The sequence below is a fragment of the Ambystoma mexicanum genome, chromosome 4q, assembly GCF_040938575.1.
Source record: "Ambystoma mexicanum isolate Mex_15411 chromosome 4q, UKY_AmexF1_1, whole genome shotgun sequence".
NCBI lineage: Eukaryota > Metazoa > Chordata > Amphibia > Caudata > Ambystomatidae > Ambystoma > Ambystoma mexicanum.
The window spans coordinates 1,282,615,213-1,282,637,931 of NC_090928.1; positions in this window are offsets into that span (position 1 = coordinate 1,282,615,213).

Below are 22,719 nucleotides of genomic sequence, written 5' to 3' on the forward strand. Positions count from 1 at the left end.
ACCACGAAGAGCAGCTCTTCACCAAAGCGATGCCGAAAATATGATGAGAGCACTGTCAACCAAAAAATCGGCTGACTTTTGGGCCCTCATTAACAACTTGCAAGGAAATATAACGACAAACATGATAAACTCAGTCACTGAATCTGCCTGGGTTGGTTTTTTCACAGATCTATTTGCTTTGCCGACAACAAATGTGACCCCTGTTTTTGAGATCACTCCGGCCACTTGCGTTGACCTGTCCGCAAAAATAGACATAACTGAGGCCATCCAAAAGTTAAAAACATCTAGAGCTTCAGGTCCTGATGGCCTCACTAACACTGATCTAAAAAAATACATCAATGAATGGACAGATTTCATCAGTCTCCTGTTTACCCATTGTAGAGCAAGCAGCCAGATTCCAGCGTCATGGACAAAAGCTACAGTTATTCCAATTTTCAAAAAAGGAAGCAGGTAAGCTCTGGCATACTATCGACCAATAGCCCTTCTGGATATTATGGGCAAATTGTTTTCCACCCTCCTTTTACAACATTTTCGACGCTGGGCAAAATCGGCTCCCTGCGAAGGTCCCTTCCTGTTGGGATTTAAGAAGAATGGCAGCACCGCAGTGAATATTTTCATACTCAGCATCTTAAAGGCAAAAATTAAACAGGGAGCACCGACTGTCTACGCTGCACTTATAGATCTCTCGCAGGCGTTTGACTGGGTCGATAGAATGCTTTTATGAAAAAAGTTAAAAAACTGGAGCTGCCCAGAAGAAATTCTAATCCCCATCATCGCCCTACATTCGAACACTACCTTATGTGTCCGGCTGAAACAAGCAAGGTACTCTCACAAAAGAAATTCACGCAGAAAGGGGAATGAAACAGGGCTGCCCGCTGGCGCCGGCCCTCTTTGTAGCTTTCTTGGGAGACTTTAAAGATTCAGCAGCAACTGTTCGAAGTTTTCCCCCGAAGAATGGTCACGCTGAGGTGTCTCGTCTTCTTTATACAGATGATATGATACTTCTAGATCAGACTCCAACAGGCCTTCAGCGCCAGCTGGACAATCTGGCAGAATATTTAGCCACTAACAATCTCTGCATAAATAACACTAAGACAAAAATCATGATCCTAGCTAAGAATCGACAACCTTGGAAAGCAGTTCATGCCTGGTCTGTGAACAATCTTTGCATCGAAGTTGTGCCCCACTTTAAATATCTGGGCGTATTCATCGATGGGACACCAAAGGAGACAAAAATGCAATACCACCTCTGGGACAAAGCCAAAAACCTGACTGCGCAACTCAGGATGATTGATCGTAAGTTCAGCAAATTCTCATTGATTCCGGCTATCAACTTTTATAAAGGCAAAATAGTACCCGCACATACATATGGCATGGACGCAACGATCAACATGCCTAGCTCGCTCTGGCTGAAATTGGAGGGGCACATTTGGAAATCGATCCTGGGCTTGCCTAACTCTATCCCGATGGCGGCTATCAGAAGAGAATTGGGCTTACTGTCGCTGGGTGCTACGGTCAGTGTGTCTTGACTGGCCATGTACAGCAAGACTCTTATGCAAGATGGCCTTCCAATTTTCAACATCCTCGGCGACGAGCTTGCGGCCACGAAATGCAAGACAACCCAGAAGTGGGTCAATCAGCAAAAAAATAAACTGGAAGAGATAGCATGCACAACAGAGGATCTGATCTATAACCCACAAAGAGTGATTCAAAAACTAAAAGACCAAGATTGGATAAATACAGGCGAGTAAACAGTCGCAATCAAGCTCCTGAAACATCTGCCACCAACATATAATAAGCTAAAATCACCTTTGGCATATTGTATAAAATGTCCTGACAAAAATCTCTGGAACATCTTCCTAAGAGCACGACTGAATCTGCTTCATACCAGAGAGATCATGGGGATAAGATACCAAGCCAGCATCACTACATGCAGACTGTGCCAAACCCTGGACTCGAAAGAAACCATTCGACATCTCCTGCTAAACTGTCCATCTCTCAATCCGGAACGGGTGGCAGTTCTGGCCCCCTTGTGGGTAAATTCCGTTCTGGTAGAAGAAGACACGTGGTGGTGTCGCCTGATCTCGGGGGAGAAGGCACGTTGGGCAGTAGCTACGTGCAAATTATTGGAAGTAGCCTTTACAAAAATAAGCGCCCAAGTCATTAACTAAATCAATCTGTGTCAAACTCCACGGCTCGGCTAACCTCAGGCCGCAACTTGACTGAAGCCCTGGGAGGGGGCGTAAGGAACTATGGCAGCATCTCCTCATGCTGGTCATGACTTTTGAGGACTCTGAGGGTACAGGATAGTACAAACTATGCAAACTATGGGCAATTTTTGAAACTGCATGAAATAGCGTATTCATGCATATGGAAACTTTACTTCTCTTCATTCTGTCGCGCCTTGTAAAAATCATTTTTCTTTGATTAGTTACAAGTAATTACAAAAAAAATTAAAACAAATATTTATTTTGGTCACAATTTGTACACACATTAACCACATTTAAAAACATATTTTAAACCAGAATATTTGCCCTTTCATTGCACATATGTGAACTTGATTGGCCCTATAGGGTCACTCCTTTAATTACACAGGCCAAACCCTTTTTAAAGCATTATTGGTTTCTTAGGATTTAAGGCCACGCCCCCAAAATCACATCACTACGAATTAGAGAACCCCCTGTCCCCTCAACCGCCGTCGATTACCTATCCCACTTAAAGCACTGGTGATCCATTGCTTTGCGTTATACACCCTCATCTAGAGGAGGTTTTCCTTTGCTAGCAGCATAAAGCCTGCCAAACGCCCCCACACAGCTGGGAGGCTTTCCTGGGTGAGACCCGCCTCCACAGGAAAGGAAGTCCGGCCGAGGAGTGTGGACAGGACAGACACTCCTCAGCTGTCATGTGTGCAGTAGCCACGTGATAGCAGCAGATGGGGGCCTGTTAGAATATTGTGTCTGTGTTTGTTCTGGCTAAAGGGGTTCTTTCTGCTTTCCTCCCAGAGGCAGGTCTGTATTTTTTTCATGTTTAATTAATGTTGTGCTTACACACAATGAGCAGATGCTGATGTTGAAAGAGGCCCCTGCAAACGAGGGGGACAATATTGTGCAAATATGCCAGGCAGCAGATAGAGCAGCTGCCTGTGTAGGCAAATACAGGGTGGAAGCGTGCTGAAACGCCAGCCACACGCAGGCCTGCGGGTTACTGCCAGCCTGGGCTCGCAGAGCTCTCTGCAGCAAAAGGCCCCGCAGCCTTTCACAAACGCCGAGCAGACGATAACAATTCTGTATTGCACCCACCTGGCACTCATTTCAACAATTCTGTATTGCACCCACCTGGCACTCATTTCAATAATGCTGTATTGCACCCACCTGGCACTCATTTCAATAATTCTGTATTGCACTCACCTGGCACTCATTTCAACAATTCTGTATTGCACCCACCTGGCACTCATTTCAATAATGCTGTATTGCACCCACCTGGCACTCATTTCAATAATTCTGTATTGCACTCACCTGGCACTCATTTCAACAATTCTGTATTGCACTCACCTGGCACTCATTTCAATAATGCTGTATTGCACCCACCTGGCACTCATTTCAATAATTCTGTATTGCACTCACCTGGCACTCATTTCAACAATTCTGTATTGCACCCACCTGGCACTCATTTCAATTGCTCCAAAGGAACAATCATTTACAGTGCTGGATGCCTCGCGACGAGTGGTAGAAGTGTACCGAAAGAAGCAGTGGAACTGTGTCCTGGCAGGGGAGGGGGTAGGTGTGGCACCCGGTGCATTGCACAAGTGACTAGTAACTAAGGCTCCCATTACAACTCTACAATTCCACAGGGACATGAATGGACAAATCCTCTGCATAGAATGGTGACTATGTTCGTAGAAAATAGAGGAATGGTAAAACGAAAGAAATAAAAGTAGTGGAACACCGTTCCTGCCCGTTCTCGCTCCCTTCGATCATTGTGTCATGACCAGTACAATTGGGGTTCATGGCGCCCCATGATTAAAGTGCAGCTCAAGCTTTAAAAACGTAATTCAATTTGAAGGGCAGGAGGTCACCAGAACTTATATTGTGGCTTTTTTAAATGTATTTTTATTGGCATTTGGTTAATAAATAACCGTTAGCAAGAGTAAAAAACAAAAAACAAATGCAAATGTATGCATGAAAAACCGATTATAAAACCCAACAAAGAAAGTTGCATTAATAAAGTATAAACAAATATATATCTTTTGCACATTTCCTCACAAAGTTCATGTATACAGAAGGTAAAAAACATATAGGCCGTCATTACGACTTTGGCGGTAGCCATGCCGCTATTGGAAGGCATGGCTGCTGCCAAAATCGGGTCCGGGACCCCAGAATGGGGAATCACTGGGCCATTCCGAGTTCGGAGGGCGCGGTAATTCCTCCCTTCAGGAACCCGGGCCCGGACCTTCCCCATTCCCATTTCAGCCCCAATAGGGCTGAAATGGGAATGGGAGAGGGAGCAAACAACGGGCCGATTACGAGCGCCCTGTTGTTTGCTCCCTCTTTCCCTCGCGGGACCCGCTCTGCATGACTGGTGAAACCAGACGTGCAGAGCGGGTCCCGCGAGGGGACCTCGTAATCAGGCAGTACGGGGTTGACGGCGCCGGCACCTTTACCGGCGCCGTTAACCCCTTACCGCCTGACTTATAATGAGGCCCATAGTATTATCCAACATGCACAAAATCCTACATTTTCTTAAAATATAACCACATTTAATATACCAACTTATTAGAACTAGCAATAGGGGCAAATCATACAATTCCATCCAATACCAAAACACTGTGCACCCAGTAAGACAGGGAATCCCACAACATGAGCAATTGATAGAGATGTTACAATATACAAACTTTTTAAAAAGGTTATTTGTTTGCTATGAAGTGCGGGACAATAGAGCAGTAGATGTTTCAAAGATTTAGGTTCACTAAAATTACTGCTAAATCTACAATTTCACCATCTGTGATGTCATCAATCCATACCTAACTCAGATATTCACCATCTGTGATGTCTTCAATCCATATCTAACACAGATTTTCACCATCTCTGATGTCTTCAATCCATATCTAACTCAGATATTCACCATCTCTGAAGTCATCAATCCATATCTAACTCATGTCATCAATCTGAACCGGGACAGTCAGCCCAGCCCTGTAAGACGAGGTAGCAATACTTTGTGATGAATGGGGATGCAGAAAATACTCAAACATCAATAATCAAAACGACTCAGGAACTTGGCAAATTTGACTGTTTTAATATCAATTATCTAAAACAGGGAGTACAACAGACATCAACAGACGTCTCATAGCATAGTCTTCTGAACAGGAGTTTCATCCTTTCACACGATTGTAACTACTATACGATTTTCTCGTCTAGAACGAGCTTGGCTTCTTCGGGCTGGTCAAGCCTTGCCCCAAAGAGATCCATTTCTGTATTTCCATTGCTTTTCTACTGTGACACACTGAAAAATGGCCTTCCTTCCTGGTCCAACTCTGCTATAATACGTAGTGGAATCATCCATCATTCACTCACTCCTATTTATGTATACGTTGGCGCGTTCCACAATCTATTCAGTACATAGCTAGCTTCAATAATACTTCATCTGCTTGCGTTTCTTTGCCTCTGTACACGTGTAAAATAACTTGATATTTTCATTGTTTCGGTAGCATAAGCCTCTTCATCTCAAGCCCAAAGTTTTGCTTATCTTTGATACTTTCTTGATGTGTTATAGAATATTTACATTCTCTTGCCTCTGCATCTCTTCTATACACGTCAGTCTGATTTCGTGTGACATCACCAATCTGCTCTTTCGTTCATTTGTCCTGTTTCTTCTGGGATTCATTCAAATGACCATCATACTGTCTCGTATGCAGGTATGGCTTTCTTAATGGGAACCTTGCTTCCAGGATTCTCCTTGGTATTGGCACTCTCACTGGTACTGCACGTGTTTCACACTCTGGTTCCCAACATTTAGGCAATATGGCGAGGTACTTGAAGGGGTTACTATGCTGCTCCTCTACACTCCCCCCTCTGGGCGATTCATCAACCACTCTCCCATCATCCTTCATGTCTAGACATCTTTGTCTGAAGAAATGCTTTTTCGGGATCCATATCTTTTTGACTCCTTTCAGGCATCCAACTGATTTCACATGCTCATCCTTGTTCCACGTCATGAGCATGCATTGGCCACATTGACTGCAAAAAATCCATCTTCCCACATACTTCTTATGGTTTTTTGGCTACAGGAACTTCGTTCCCTCAGGTGCATGTATACTGGCCTTCACAAACTCTCTGATTTCTTCATCTGTCAAATCTCTGGCCTTCTATCCTGATTCAACATCGATCATGATCTTCATCCCTATGGCTTTCTTTGCAGTCTTCTTGCATTATGAGAGTATTATCCTGATCACACAAATTCCAAGCAACATCACCATAATAAAGGCTCCAAGGAACTTGAATATGTCTGCCATACATTGTGGAATCCAAGAAAAGAGCGATCCAAACCAACTGTCATCAGCAATGTCCTCCATTTTGTCTATCATCTGGACGTGTAGCTTTGTCATCATTTCTATGGCCTCTGTCACGGTGCCATTCTCGTCATTGTGAGAAGGTATAAATGTGCAATATGAATCTCCAATTTTTGCACAAACTACTCCAACCATAGCTGTGATCATGTCCAGGACATATCTATTCTGAAGAGTCATCAGTCGTATGGCTCTCAGCTCTTCTCTGATAGCATTGAATCCCTTTATGGTAGTGTTGATTGTCTGCAACAACTCCCATCTGGTAATCTGCAACCACTTCATATTTGCTGCTGTCTGGATCCTTGGCATGAAGATTATCATGAATATTGATGTGGTATGACTGAACAATCTGTGCTCATATGGAATAGAATCAAAGCTTCTATTGATTTTGCTGAGAAATACTACTCTCTCTTGATTCAATTTATCAGCTCCACAGATCTCTTCTTCCTCAGTTGAGCATCTGCTTTTGGAAAGTCACCAATGTTCAAGTCACTTTTAGAAATCACCAATGCTGGAACATGAACATTCACTATGGAACATCGTCCTCCCCAATCCTTGGGTAGCTTCATATAAGCTTTAGATGCACAGGCCCAGTAGTGATCCATTATCACTGCTGTTCCAATTTTCATTCCTGGTACATCAAAGATTCGACCACAGTTCTGATTCTCTCCAACTTTTAGTGTGCCATTGTTTTTGAAGCACAGTTTTGCATTTTCCAAAGGCACTATCTGCAAGGGTCCTCCTTTATCTTCGACCCATGTCAGTAGTTTAGCAGGTTTCGGCCATAGAGGCTTGCATCCATTCTGTACAAGGTTAACAGTTGGTTTATAGAATGCAATTATTAACCAAGCTCTGCAGATAACCACTCCTTCCTCCCATCCATCTGGAGAAAGCACTGATCCCCAGAGCTGCATCTCTCCTCTATTCTTCCATCTTCAAACTTCTGCAGATTTTCCTAGACTCTCAAGTCTTCTGTTTACTTCCCATCTGATTCCTGCTCCTTTTACTCCAGGCTTTTCATATCCGATCTGATTCTTGGTATGCATCTTGTCTCTTGTTTTTGTGTCTTGCACATAATCATCTTCATCTGGATCTGTTGATTCACTTGCCCATTTGAGGCAGGCTGTTCGACCCATCAACTGACCTCTTGTACGGCAGAGTGCTATGTGTGATAGACAATGTGCTCTCTGGACATCTATTTCAATAGCTATGAAAATCTTAGACTTCCCCATGCTATAAGGCAGGAGTGTGCATACAAAGCATTCCTCCCTTGAGGTGCTCCTTCCCACCTCTGTGCTGTACTATCCAGGTAATCATTCAACTCATGATCAATCTCCCTAGCACTTCTTTTAGGCCTCATACTTTTCTTATGAGCTTCTATAATCATATCACAAAGCACTTCAGCATAATTCCTCCTTACAGAACCAATCAAGTGAACTTGGTGTTTTTACGTGTACTACTTGTGTAGGAGAAAGTTCCAAATGCCTCATTCAATTGACGTAATTTAACGGCATGAAAATGTCCTGTAAAATCTCTATGTGTGACCTCCCCCCAAAAAGGAAGCCTAGATTTATCTATTACAGGACTAGGTGCCTCTGAATGTATCTCTAGAGTAGGGACAATTACATAAGGTCTCGGCTGCCTTGTAGTTGCCACATCTGTACCCTGCTTCTGCATAAGAAGATACACAGGGATCCTTAATTTATTTGGATCCAAAAAGTATGCTGTTCGTACTGAAAGTAAAATAATATGAAGACATGGCACCAGTAATTATATATTCTTTAATTCTCTAGTTAGAATTCTTGATTCCAAGATACTTTAACATAACAGGTGTCCAGTGTATTTGAAAGTGAACGTGAAATAAGAATCACAATGATCAAGATGCATGTATAGATCACATACAAATAGGCCCATTTAAGGCAACAGTAGTTCCTTGCTCATCGTGGTGACCTCTCGTTGCCATCTATATTACCCATTTTTTATCTTTTTTTTATCTGGATAGCTTCAACAAGTTCTTCAACCAGCTGGCTGATTACAGGATGATTAACAGGATTGATGTACAAAAAAGAGTCATCCTTTTGCCACACGAAATGCAGATGCTTCTCCAGCAAGAAGTCGAAAACTATAGACAACAAACTCTGGATTTCTTCCTCCAGAAGTCTCATTTAGGATATTCTCAGTGTTCTCTCAGAATACAAATTGACTTGCTTGATTATGTCACGAAGCAATTCATTAAGTGCCACTGTATTTTCCCGGGTCTCTTAAAAATGTGCGCCCATCAGTCTGTCTTCCAACAGGATGCGGGCATTCCTCAATCAAATAGTAAAACAGCATGCCCACTAGTCTTTGCTCATTATCGTCAGATAGGGGTGTGTGTGCTTTCCAAACTGTACTCAGGAAACTGGAGTACTTGCTCTATTATAGCTGCGAGCAATCTCCTTATGATTGGACCATTCTTAGGATCCTGCAGGAACAGATGAACAATAGTAGCTCTCCGCACAAGTGCAGGGTATGCACGTAGAATGAAGAGAAAAACTGTAAGAATGATCCGGTAAATGTGGCCATTAGACAGTACAATGGGTGCCTCCGAAAAGAAACTCAGTGAGAAAGGAATCGGGGAAGAGTTCCCTTTTCCAGTCATCGAAAAGGAACTTCAGATCTGGCATCTTTCCTTCTCGATCAAGACTTAAATGTGTCTCAGTCCAATGTTAACAAGCTCCTGTGGCTCAAGAAGAAATAACGTTCTTCCACTCCATGTTTAGCAATTAAAAGAGCATTTAAAAAAAGAACCACAGTCCAATGTACTCTTTGTCTGTCTTTATTGGACAGTCTCCGCACCCTTCTTCCTCGTCATGGATCTAGTCTGCACGTGCTGAGGTTCTTCCCTGATGCTTCCTTCCGACAGGGGTGGGGGTGAAGAGGATTCTCCAGTGTAGATCTTTAAATCTCCAAGAAATATCCTATGCCTAGCACCTTTACGGCTAATGGCATCACGTCCTCTACAACAAATGGACCGTTGAAACCGGGCTCATGCCACTTTCTTGTAAAGTTCCTAATTAAGATCTCATCTCCGGAGAAAAGTTTGGGAACACATCATTCTTCAAGTCTGGTTGTAGTATGGTCTCCATCAGTGTTTTTTAGCCCTGCACCCCTTCCGCTTTAGCTGATCTGATATGACAGAGATAATTGAAGTCATACAGGTTAAGTAAGCACATAACTCCTTTCCTAACAATTCTGCTGTTGTCTGGGCATTACTTCTTGTTCGAGATGGAGGTGTGAGGGGTGTCCTCATCCGTCTCCCTGTCACTCTTTCATGGGGCGTAAGATGGTGGGCAGAACCTGGCTGATTTCTCAATGCATACAGTGCCAGTGGTAGGCAATGCAACCATCCTTTCTTCAATGTAGGATTCAATTTGGCTATCCATTCTTTAAGCAAACCGTTGAGTCCCTCACAGATTTCGTTCACTTGTGGGTGATAAACCAATGAAAACTTGTGCTTTATACTAAGCAACAACCTTATTTGCTCAAAGACTTCATTTAACAAAATGAGGGCCATTATCAGATCTTAATACTTCACATATTCATCATCTAGGAAATACGTCTCATACTAAAAATGTTGCTACGCAGGTGGAATATGGATGTGTACACGGGCCTACCTCAAACCACCTTGAAAAGGGACATACTACCACAATCATATATCTGTATCCATTACAGACTTGCAACATATCGACATAGTGGATGTATAGATGCTGAAAGGGACCATTAGGTCTTGGGATGACTCTTCTAACTGTATGCAGTGTGTGCCCAGCAGTAAACATTTGACATACGATACAGTTTACTAAATAAAATGCAACGTGTTCTAACAGGTTCGGTATGAACCAGTCCTCCGCAATAGCTGCTGCCAAGGCTTTCTCTAGTGATGTGCACAGGGTACTGTAGCTGTCCCAATGCCACCCTTAATAAGGCTACAAACATTGCCGGTTTACCAGTGCTTTCCTGTCACCACAATGCTTCAGAAGGGTATAAAGAACACCCCCTCTGCATCCACAGGTCTTTCTCATCCTGCGGCGCTTCCCCTTGTATTTCCATCAATTGAGTCTTAGTCTCATCACCACCATACTTTCATTCACATCAGACGTGTCGAAGCTCATAATGTTTTCTGAACATGCAATAAGTTTCGCTTCCTCGTCTGCAGCTTCATTCCCATGTGAGATAAAGTCTGCTCTCTTAGTGTGAGATGTGCATTTAACAACTGTGATGGCCACTGGGAGTTGTAATGCCTTAATAAGCCTGTCCAATAAGATGGCAAGTTGCACTGAAGTGCCGTCCGCTCAGGGGAAACCCCTCCTTTTCCAACGTGCCAGCCCTGCATGTACTGTCGACGTCACATAGGCGTAGTCACTGTACACTGCTACTTCGTGGTCTGCATGATTCTCGAGCACGACAATCAGCGCGACTAATTCTGCAGCATGTGCTGAAAAGTGAGACTGTAGTCATGCACTTATCAATACTTCAAACTTCCCATTGGCCGTGTGTTTTACCACAGTGGCACTTGTGCATTGTTATCCATCATTTTGATCGATTCTAGAAGAATCGTCAATAAAAAGAATTTCCCCAGCTGCCAAGGCAATTTCCTTCACCCTCAGGATCTCATCATAGAATTCCTCATAATTTGAGCAATCATGTGCATGATCATCTTCTGTTAATGGTTCTGCTATAAACATGGTGGGGTTTACTATCTGCATCTGACTATTTTAATCGCTGGATTTGATATGACCACCTCATAGACAGAAGCCCTTTGAGAAGTCAACATACCCTTAGGTTATTCCAAAATAGCAAACAAGGCATGTTCAACAAATAACGTCATGGAACACCCCATTACTATGCTGGCAGCCTTCTCAATGGCGAACACGGTGGCTGCCAAAGATTGTTCGCAAAGAAAGTGACCCCTTCTTACTGGGTCTAAAATCCCACTGCAATATGCTAAAGGCTTGTACCCCAATGTAGTTCTCTGCGAAGTACTGCTGTCATGACTGTACCATTTGTGTGCGAAAATAAAAATAATTCCTCAGCATAATTGGGAATTCCCAGAACTAGAGCCGTGCAAATTGTCTTTTTCAATTCATCAAACCCTTCCTCCATTTCTGAAGTCCAGGCAATGTTTTCCTGAGTTGCCTGTGCCTTTTTCAGAGCTTGCAATAAAAGTCTTATATATGAACTGTAATGGAAGACCCATGCTCTAACATAATTGCATAGCCCAAAAATCTTTGCGTGTGTACTATCGTGTGGGGCTTTGTTGTTTTCAGAATAGCCTCAGCCCTTTCACAAGTGAATTTCTTTCCTTCATGTGAAATTAACTGCCCCATGTATAGCACTTCCTTTTGACAATATTGCATTTTCTCTTTGTCCATGTTATTTCCTTTCTCTGCAAGAATGGTCATCAGCTGAAGTGAATCACGTCTGCACTCTTCTTTTGAAGTGTTACAGACTAATCAGACCCTCCAGCTTATAGCGATTTTGCGATCCCGCAAAATGCCGCGAAAACGGCCGTTTTGTGCAAAAATTGCATCTTAAAAAAATAAATAAATAATACTCAGGGTGACAGGTTCTCAACTTTTTTTTACACAAGTAATGAAATGCGCTAACACATCTCATCACTTGCGCACCAAAAAAGTGCAGCCCAATTCACAAGGGACACATGAATGGGCACATTCTATGTGCGCGCCCATTCAGATGGCCTTTTTCACCTCCTTGATCAAATAAAGTGGCGTTTTTGTCAATTTAAAAGCGCATCCCTCATTTCCAAGCAAGATGCACTTTTAAATGTGCAGAAATTATAGGCAACCCTACGCGCACGGGATGTGGGGCTGCCACTGCATGGCAGGGTCTTTCCTGACCCTGTCATGCATTTCTTTTAAGGTATGAACCGCTGCTGTGCCGCTTGCATTTCTGTTCCTCAAACAGGATAAAAATGCATTTTTTGGGTCGCATTTTACAGCGGCAGGCACCTGGAGGGCCTGTCCCTGTGAAAGGCGCTAGGAGCTTGCAGAACACTGTCGGGAGAGCGTTTCTATTCAAAGTACTGCCCATTTTGATGACAAAAATCTATCGAATATTACAATTTGACCTATTTCGTCCAGTACTATTCGATCAATTTTTATAAATACTGAACATGTGTTGCGTGGGTGTCACCCGCTACCCATGTTCCACATTTTTGGTCTAGGGTGGTTGCATAAGTGTTTTCCCCTTTTTCCTCAAAATTAGAGCCGGGGACAAAAAAAAAAAGAAAATAACAAAAAATAACAAAAAAGGGACCCTGCGGAGTCGGATCCGACCCACGTTAGAGGGACGGATCTGGCACCGCAGGGTTGCAGGGGAAGTGGCAGCGACCAAGCAGTTAAGTAGGGGAGGGGATGGGGTGGTGGTGAAAGGTACATTTTGGGTTGTTTGGCTAAAGTGCAAATCAATTTGCAGCGAAATTGACTACGGTCAATTCTGCCGCAAATAATTACACTTCGGTCAAACAACCCAGAACACCATTCAAGGCAGCTGGCCAGCGCACAATTTGCGCTACAGCTCAAGCCTGTGGAAATGCGCCGGTCACCTTTGAGAATAAGGTGACCTGCTCATTTCCAAAAATGGGTTGTCTAAAAATAGCATATCCTCCGTTCTTTTTTTAAATGCCCCACTATTTGAGGAACTGGGTCAAAATCTACATTTTAAAAAAAATAAAAAAATGGTTACACTATGAAAGAGGGAGAGTGATGGGTGAGATGTGAAGTGATAGGCAAGAAAGCAAAGGGAGAGCAGTGGGTCAGAGGAGGAAGCGCAGCGCAAGAGAGCAGAGGAAGCAGTGATGCAGTGGGCCAGAAATCTAAGAGCGAGCAGAGGTACAGAAAGTAGAGGGAGCGTTTGGTCAGTGAGCCAGAAAGCAGAGAGGAAGCGGTTGGCCAGAAAGAGGCAGTGAGCTGCAGAGTGGGAAAAAGTATGAGGGAAGAGTGTGATAGAATGGGAGAAAGGATGCAAGATGCAGAAGCAGCACAAAAGAATGAAACTGTATATTGCGGGAGGAATTGTAGAGTGTAAGGTGTGAGTTGGGAGTATGATTTGGAGTGTGGCAGGGGCTGGGCAGTGCAAATTGTGACTTGACAGTGTGACATAGCACGTGAGTATTTGTATGACAGAGTGAGAGGTTAAGGAATGTAAGTTGGGATGGAGAGTTGGTGAGATGTGTGTTGGTGAGAGAGGTGTGTGGGTGTTTGGGGGATTGGAGAACATAGAAGGGGAATATTTTCAGCATTACAATTTATAATGATCAATTTAGTTAATATTATTAAATAGTTCAAAGAAGGTAGCAGGCGCTCCTCTCCAGAAAGAACATGGCATGATAACACGTGTATGGGGTTGCTTTTAGTACTCTTGTTCAGAGAGGAATTGCCATAGCGTTTCGGTGCTGGACTGCCCATGTGGGCAGGACAAAGACTGATATGCAAATGGACATTTCCCATCTGTGAAAGGTACAGTGAGCAAAAAGCATGTGCTGCAAACTCTCATCTCAGAACAGGTAATCATGCCATGTTCTTTCTGGAGAGGAGTGCCTGTTACCTTTTTTGAAATACTATTAAATAGGCTTGAACATTAAACCAGAAATGTAGCCAAATCAAACACTGTTCTGCCAAGCCAGAGACATCTGGGACTCTTCCTATTAAATTAATACAAAAGATACATAATAATGATACCCTGGCTCTCTTGTAGCCTTGCACTCTGCCTATTTCCTGCAATGTGGCAATCTTACACCCTCCAGTTAATACAAAATGTCCCGCAAAAATGCCGCAATAAATAAAGGTTTGTGCCGCAAAATTTGCCATTTCATGCCGCAAAATTTGCCATTTCATGCCGCAAAATCCTGGAAGGTCTGACTAATATGTCATCTTCGTATTGCAGCACAAATCAATATTGCTCAAGTCCATCTGGACGACTCTAATGAAAATCGATGTAGACTCACAGTACCCCTCGGGTAATCTTATGCTTTTTAACTTAGTCTTTCTGAACGTAAATGACATCAGATCTTGAAAATCTTTATGCAATGGGACTGAGAAAAACGCATTTTTCAAATCAATCACAGTAAAATATCGTGCCTCAACAGGGATACTACATAAGATTGTCATAGGATTAGGAAATATAGGGAACTCGGCCTCTACAATCTGGTTAATCTGGCATAAATCCTGAATTAAACGTCACAAGACCATTCACTTTTTTTCACAGTGTACACTGACGTATTACATGGTGACTCTGACTTTATTAAGATGCCTTGATCCATCATGGCGGATATTGTCTTGAAAATACCTTCATCTGCCTCTCAACACATAGGATACTGTCGTGCTCGAGGTAAAATTGCTCCTGGCTTAAGTTTAATTTTTACTTCTCCAACCCCCTTCAATAGGCCTACGTCATCGGGACCTGTTGTCTATAATGAGACTGGCATGTCCTCATCAAAAAATTTGGGTTGCTTTAAAGCCAACATAATTTTCTGAGGAACCTCATGTTTTATTGCTCTTTCCCAGTAAGTGATACTCATTTCAAATACTACTTCGTCATCTGAGGTATGATCTCCAACTAAATCCTCATCAGTGACATCAGTCAATCTGCAGCCCTCCTCAATAGCAATCACTGTGCATATCGTCTGCCTTCATAATCAACTCCCCCAAGCACAGCCATTTCCCCTCATACTGTGGCTGCCTGTAATTCTAAGGGAAACATGTGTCCCCCCATTTCATCCATAGGTATCCTTAGCCTGAATAAAAACTCATCAGGCATCCTCCCAGTTTTACCCACTGACCCAGGTAGCCATGTTAGCAAAATGCATACCCCATAGTGAAAGACCTCTGGTTCTAACGGTACTCCTCATATGGCCATTTGTCCTGTAAATGCCATGATAAATTCACTCATGTTTAAATAATGCATTCCTGGAGTTGAAAACACTATGGGCCTCATTACCACCCAGGCGGTAAGTTACCGCCTGGGCCGTGACTTTACCACCATGGCGTAAACTACGTTTACGCCATGGTGGTAGGCGGACTTACCGCCCCATTCCAACCTTGGCGGGGCGGTAAATCCCCATTTTCCCATTTTCCCTTCCCCATTCCCATTTTGCCCCATAGGGCATAATGGGAGTGGGGAAGGCGTTAATTACGCCACCGTAAATTACGGTGGCATAATTAACTCCATGGTCCCTTAGCGCCATGGATTTTAACACCTGCTAAAAGCAGGTGTTAAGTCCGCCATGGCGCTAAGGGACCTCGTACTCAGGCGGTAAGGGTCGGCGCTGTTTACGCCGCCGTAAAACCCTTACCGCCTGAGTTGTAATGAGGCCCTATGCCTTTATTGGTAAACAAAATTGTCATGTTCAATTTTGTCATTAAATCTCGGCCTAGTATATTAACTGGCATCTGTCTTGAATACAATAATGGCACAGACATGTCACATTCCACTATAGAGACTGGCAATTTATCAGTAAAAGGAACTCTACTTGTAGCTCCTGTGAAACCTTGAGCATTCATGGCATTCCCAGATAATGTAAATTTCCCCTCCCGTATACATCAGCTGGTTGCACCCGTATCTACTAAAAAAGAAAAAGATTTACCCCCTATAGTGATGTCAACCCTAGGTTCCTCTTGAGGATTGGGAGTCACTGATAGTACCGAACACATTAAGTCTCCCAGTGAGCTGTCCCATTGTGGGTACATGCTTATTCTCGTACCTGTAAAGGGATTCCCTCTCTCGACAGTGACATCCCCTATCCTAGGAGTCATTATCTGTCTTGTGCTTGTGCTCTGCTGTCCCTGCATGGGTGAATGCTGTGTCTGCCCTTGCAGTGGTTGTTGTGTCTGCAGATCTTGCTGCGCTCTTGGCGCTTCTGTCTGCTGCTGCACTCTTATTTTGGCAAACACCTCTCCACTTTGTTGAGTGTATGCAGGAGGGTAAATACTCCCCCTCTTGAGAACTGCCCATTCTGTACAAACCCTTGTCTCCCACACGTAGGTGCTATGTGTCCTGTCATTCCACATGTCCAACATACAGGGGGAAACCTTCACATTTTTCCTCCCTGCATGCCCCGATTATCGTTCTGCATATGCTAAACCCCCTCCGCTGGTTATTCTGGAAGTTTCCCTGACTATTTTGAAATCCTCCTCTACCACAGAAGTTTTCTCTTCCTCGCTGAGTGAATCCATTATTACCTTGATAAAATTGCCTTTACTTATTCACCTGCGGCATGCCTGCTCTTTGCCGTGCACCTGACCCTTCTCCACTAGTCAACATCGCCCCTTCTATGGCATATTATGACCATTTTTTCTGTACTAACTTTGCTTCTTCTCCTTTTCTAAGATCATCTTTCTTTTGATTCTTCTCCTGTAATAACCTGCAATAATGCGCAATGCTGAGCTGTATTTCTGACCATGGATTTGCTTCCATACCCACTAGTTTCTTGAGCTGCTTCTGCACTTAGTCTGGCAGCCCCTGACATAGTATATGATAGAATACAGGTATAGATTTTCCCCATGGCTCACAAGTTTCCAAAGACCACTGCCCTTGGAAATTCTGAATGTAAACAAGAGGCTGCTCCCCTTCCTGCATCTTATGTGCCATTATAGCTCCCATATCCGACGTATCTGGATACTGTACTCGCAGCGCTTTCCAGACTGGCGCTCTACAGTTATTGAATGGCACTCCATCATGAGCAGTGTTCTGTGCAGTGACACTTGAGTATCCTGCTCTTGACCAAATGTCATCTGCTCTCTCCCCAAGAATAGCGGCTAGAAGACCTTTAATGTCTCCTATAGCCAATGTGTTTCCTCCTCTCATTTTTTCTAACTCATGTATCCATTTCCCAGCACCGGAGGTTAAGCTCAGGAGTTTACACCTTAAATGATCTTTATCCATCTGCGGCCATAGTGTATATTGTGGTCTGGCTCCTCTTTTCTCTAACAAGGGAAACTGTGATATCCCAAATTCACATTCATCCCCCATTGTCTGTCTATTCATCGCAGGGACAATAGTTCTGCACCACTTTCTTCCTGGCAGTGACCTTAGTCTGCTCACATAGGGTGGCGAGTCCCCCCTCTCTCCATAGGATCTCCCTTTAGGTTGATCTAGTCGCATCAGCGATTCTGATGCCCGTGAATTGGGTAGATTTAGATCTAACCATCTCACTTCTCTGTCCATTGGAGAACATCCTTCAGGACCACATGTATTATCTCCCTCTTCCCTACTAAAGTTTTCTCTGTCTTCATCTGAGATTTCTTGTCCGCAACTTGTATTGCTTCCCTCCTCATCTCTATTCAGAGTTAGTCTATCTAAAGACAACTCTTCAGGCTCAAAACTAAACAAGCCTCCTTCTCTATCATACAACTGCGTACTTTCAAGTTGATTGTTTTTTCCCTTTCCCTTCAGTTCTTTCTTGGTCCTCATATCATGATAGACTTTATCGATTGCGTCCCCAATGCTTCTAGAGTCAAACCCATCCTCTAGATTTCCTCTAGACGGACCTGCCATTGGTTCATGTGTCAGGAAGAATTGTTCTATGTCCTTCCATTCCACTACTGGATTAGGTTCCATTAATTGTTTTTCTATGCGATCAAGATCACATGCGCTTTCCCTTCTCTTTTATTCCATCTCTTCATCAAGATCTCTTCTCTTCGTTGCTTCCTCTCTTACCCTTTCTTCTTCCTGTCTTTTCATGTCCCTTCACTCATTTGCTCTTTGTATTTCTTCGTCTCTTCGTCTTTGTATTCTTCTATACCTTCATTTTAGTTCTTCCTCTTCCTCTCTCTTTCTTTCTAGCCTTTCTCATTCTTCGATTGCCCTCTGTGCGTCATCATATTTTCTCTGCTTCTCTGCTCTTTCTTGTTTCTTCAGTTGCTCATCTTGATACAACTATTCCCGTCTTTCTCTATCCTTCCTTTTTGCCCCATCTTCTTTCAATCGTTCATCTTTGTTTTTATCTTCCTTATCTTATTCTTCTCGATCTTCCCTTTGCCTCACTTCCTCAATGTTCTTTCCATCAAGGTTGAGCAAAATCTGACCGCCCATCCATTCGTTCTGTATGAGCGCTTCCTCATCAGTCTTATCTTACTCTCCTTCCCATCTATTTATTTCCCATCCTATATCTAAGGATGCCACTTCTCTCCTTGTCCGTCTCTCTGGGACTTTAGAGATCACCTCTCTTTCTGAGACGTTCTCTGGATTTTCATCACTGCTATGCGCAGGCGACTCATATGCCGGATTACTGTACCCCGTTGCTGCTTTAAGTTCTCTTAATGGGTACACTCCGTCATCTTTCTTACTATCGCTGTTTACTTCAGGCACGGCGGGGGGAGCAGAAGGTCAGGGACGTCATTTCACCAAAATGCCAGGGGTAGCGGAAGTCACATCACACCACCTTTGATCTCGGATGAGCCCACCCTGAAGTGACATCACGGGACGCGATGGAACACAACCATTCACCATTAACTCCTTGACAAAACAGGAAGAGTCATCACATAGCATTGTTTCTAACTACACTACGAAAAATATGGTTATGATATTACTGTAAGTGATATACATTTCATACAAGTATTGTTAATATCAGCGCGCATAGTCCCATTTACCAAATTACTGTCAATGCAAGCAGACGTCCAAGGCCAAACAATAAGGATGTGTTATTATACAGAACTTACGCTTAAGCACTTCATATAGAACAAATATGCATACAATATCACCCAACCTGTATTGGTACTCATTTATCAACCTCAGCAGGATTAAAGTTGACCTTGCCGGGAGCCGAACCTGCAGATCACACGCACATTGCAGCAGAGAGCGCTCAACCCACTGAGCTATCTTGACGGCTACAGCTATCAGAAAACCAACCACTCCAGAAACAAAGAGCCACATGCTAAAGGTCCAACGAGCCAGATGCTGCTGGTCACAGGCCAGGATCATTCATGTAAAAAACAACACAAAAAAAACATGTTTTAAAGATTTTTTTAGGGGGTAACAAGGGAGACCACAGGGGTAGCAAGGGAGACCTCAGGGGTTGCAATTGTGAGCCCTGGCGACCCCTAAATGATGTCCCTGCAGAAGGCTCCTCACCCCCTTCTTTGCATATGTTGAGTATCTAGTCCTCAGGAGGTGGCTCTTCTCTTTCCTCCTGGTACATTTTCCAGAGCTCTAAGCTCGCCAGCCTTTTATCTAACTTCTTTCCCGTGTATGCTGTGTGCAAATATGTCATCATGTGTTGCAAAACTGCCTTTGATAGTGTTCCCCCTTGTGGCCATGGCATGAACATCTTATCTGCTATGCCCTTAACCCATTTTGCACTGTAATGCTTAAGCTTGGGTGCATGTTTTGGTAGCTGCTTACATAAATGTATGAGCAGAGTAATATTCTACATTTTGACTCATCACACTTGACTGTCAAAACTCACTGTTACTCTTTGCACTTTTCAAAAATATGTTTCAGAAAAACAATACAATATGAGCATGCACCACTCGTCGCAGCTCCAAAGCTTTTATATGACGTTTTTAATGTCAATCTACTTACTCACTCAAACACCATCAATTCAACTAAAACACATAAATAATTAACTCTTAAATCTCGTGTTTTTCTCCTTTTCAGGTCTTTTAAATCATTCACTTATTTCTTCACCAAAAATATGTTATATGCAACACATAAAACAATACGGACAAACTGACAGACTCGGCCGGCCTATTTATATCTCAGTCTGCGCTCTTCGAGACTATATCCTTTTATCCACGCCCCTAAAAATACTCCTACAGAGTTTGAATTGTTCTCTTTAAGACAGTCTTTAAACATGTCCCTACCCTATATGCGACTCCTTCTGATACGTGCTGTAACGCAGGACCCTGGGCTTACTCTACTGTGACGCTCTTCGTCTCACAGTTTCTCAATTGCTTGACGATCCTCGTCTCAAGTCAATTACTTAATAACTCGACACTCATCGTCTCAAGTTGTTTAACCTCTTAGAACTTTGACGTTCATTGTCTCAGTTAACTATATTCCCCTTATCGTTTTCTTCACTTAATGCCCATTCACAGTTTTGCCACCTCAGTTCTACTCACCGTTCGCTTTTTCGACTTCCGACTCTCGGGGTCGATGCCTCTTCAACCAGCCTTTTCAACTTTACGTTACCTCAGCTTCCTGTAGAAGTCAGGAGGGGTTTCTGCCTGAAATCAAGTGACCCGTCTAACCTGAGTTGTAAAGCCTTTCTTTTTAAACTAATTACTGCTATCTACAGGGAGCTTCATGTTCTTTCAGTTAAATGGCAGAGGACATTCGATATTGCCAGGACCCCAAAGCTTACTAGGTCGACGGTTCTTTAACCATCATTTCTCTGCTACCACATGAACCGGGACAGTCAGCCCAGCCCTTTAGGACAAGGTAGCAATACTTTGAGAGGAATGGGGATGCAGAAGATACTGAAACATCAATAATCAAAATGATTCAGGAAGTTGGCAAATGTGACTGTTTTAATGTAATATCTAAAGCAGGGAGTACAATGGACATCAACGGACGTCTCATACCATAGTCTTCTGAACAGAAGTTTCATCCTTTCACATGATTGTAACTACTGTCTGATCATCTAATCTAGAATGACTTTGGCTTCTTGTGGCTGGTCCAGCCTTGCCCCACAGAGATTCGTTTCTGTATTTCCATTGCTTTTTTACTGTGACAAACTGAAAAACGGTCTTCCTTTCCTGGTCCAACTCTGCTATAATACGTAGTGGAATCGTCCATCATTCACTCACTCTTATATATGTGTACTTTGGTGCATGCAGCAATCTATTCACTACATAGCTGGCCTCAAGAATACTTCATCTGCATGCGTTTCTTTGCATCTGTACACATGTAAAATAACTTGATATCTTCATTGTTTCTGTAGCATAAGCCTCTTTATCTCGAGCCCGAGATGTTGCTTATCTTCGATACTTTATTGATGCCTTATAGAATATTTACATTCTCTTGTCTCTGCATCTCTTCTATACACGTCAGTCTGTTTTCGTGTGACATCACCAATCTGCTCTTTCGTTCATTTGTCCTGTTTCTTCTGGGATTACATTCAAATGACCATCATACTGTCTTGTATGCAGGTATGGCTCTCTTAATGGGAACCTTGCTTCCAGGATTCTCCTTGGTATTGGTACTCTCACTGCTATTGCACATGTTTCACACTCTGGTTCCCAACACATAGGCAATATGGGTGAAGTACTTGGGGGGGAGGGGGAGACTTGGCTCCTCCTCCACAAATCCATATCTAACTCAGATATTCACAGTCTCTGATGTCATCAATCCATATCTAACTCAGATATTCACCATATGTGATGTCATCAATCCATATCTAACTCAGATATTCACCATCTCTGAAGTCATCAATCCATATCTAACTCAGATATTCACAGTCCCTGATGTCATCAATCCATCTCTAACTCAGATGTTCACCATCTCTGATGTCATCAATCCATCTCTAACTCAGGTATTCACCATCTCTGATGTCATCAATCCATATCTAACTCAGATATTCACCATCTGTGATGTCATCAATCCATATCTAACTCAGATATTCACCATCTCTGAAGTCATCAATCCATATCTAACTCAGATATTCACCATCTCTGAAGTCATCAATCCATATCTAACTCAGATATTCACAGTCCCTGATCTCATCAATCCATATCTAACTCAGATATTCACCATCTCTGAAGTCATCAATCCATCTCTAACTCAGATATTCACCATCTGTGATGTCATCAATCCATATCTAACTCAGATATTCACCATCTGTGATGTCATCAATCCATATCTAACTCAGGTATTCACCATCTGTGATGTCATCAATCCATATCTTACTCAGATATTCACCATCTGTGATGTCATCAATCCATATCTAACTCAGATATTCACCATCTCTGAAGTCATCAATCCATATCTAACTCAGATATTCACAGTCCCTGATGTCATCAATCCATATCTAACTCAGATATTCACCATCTCTGAAGTCATCAATCCATCTCTAACTCAGGTATTCATCATCTCTGATGTCATCAATCTCTGATGTCCCGGGAGGATAGCTCAGCGGCAGCGTGCGCGTCTTGGAAGCAGGA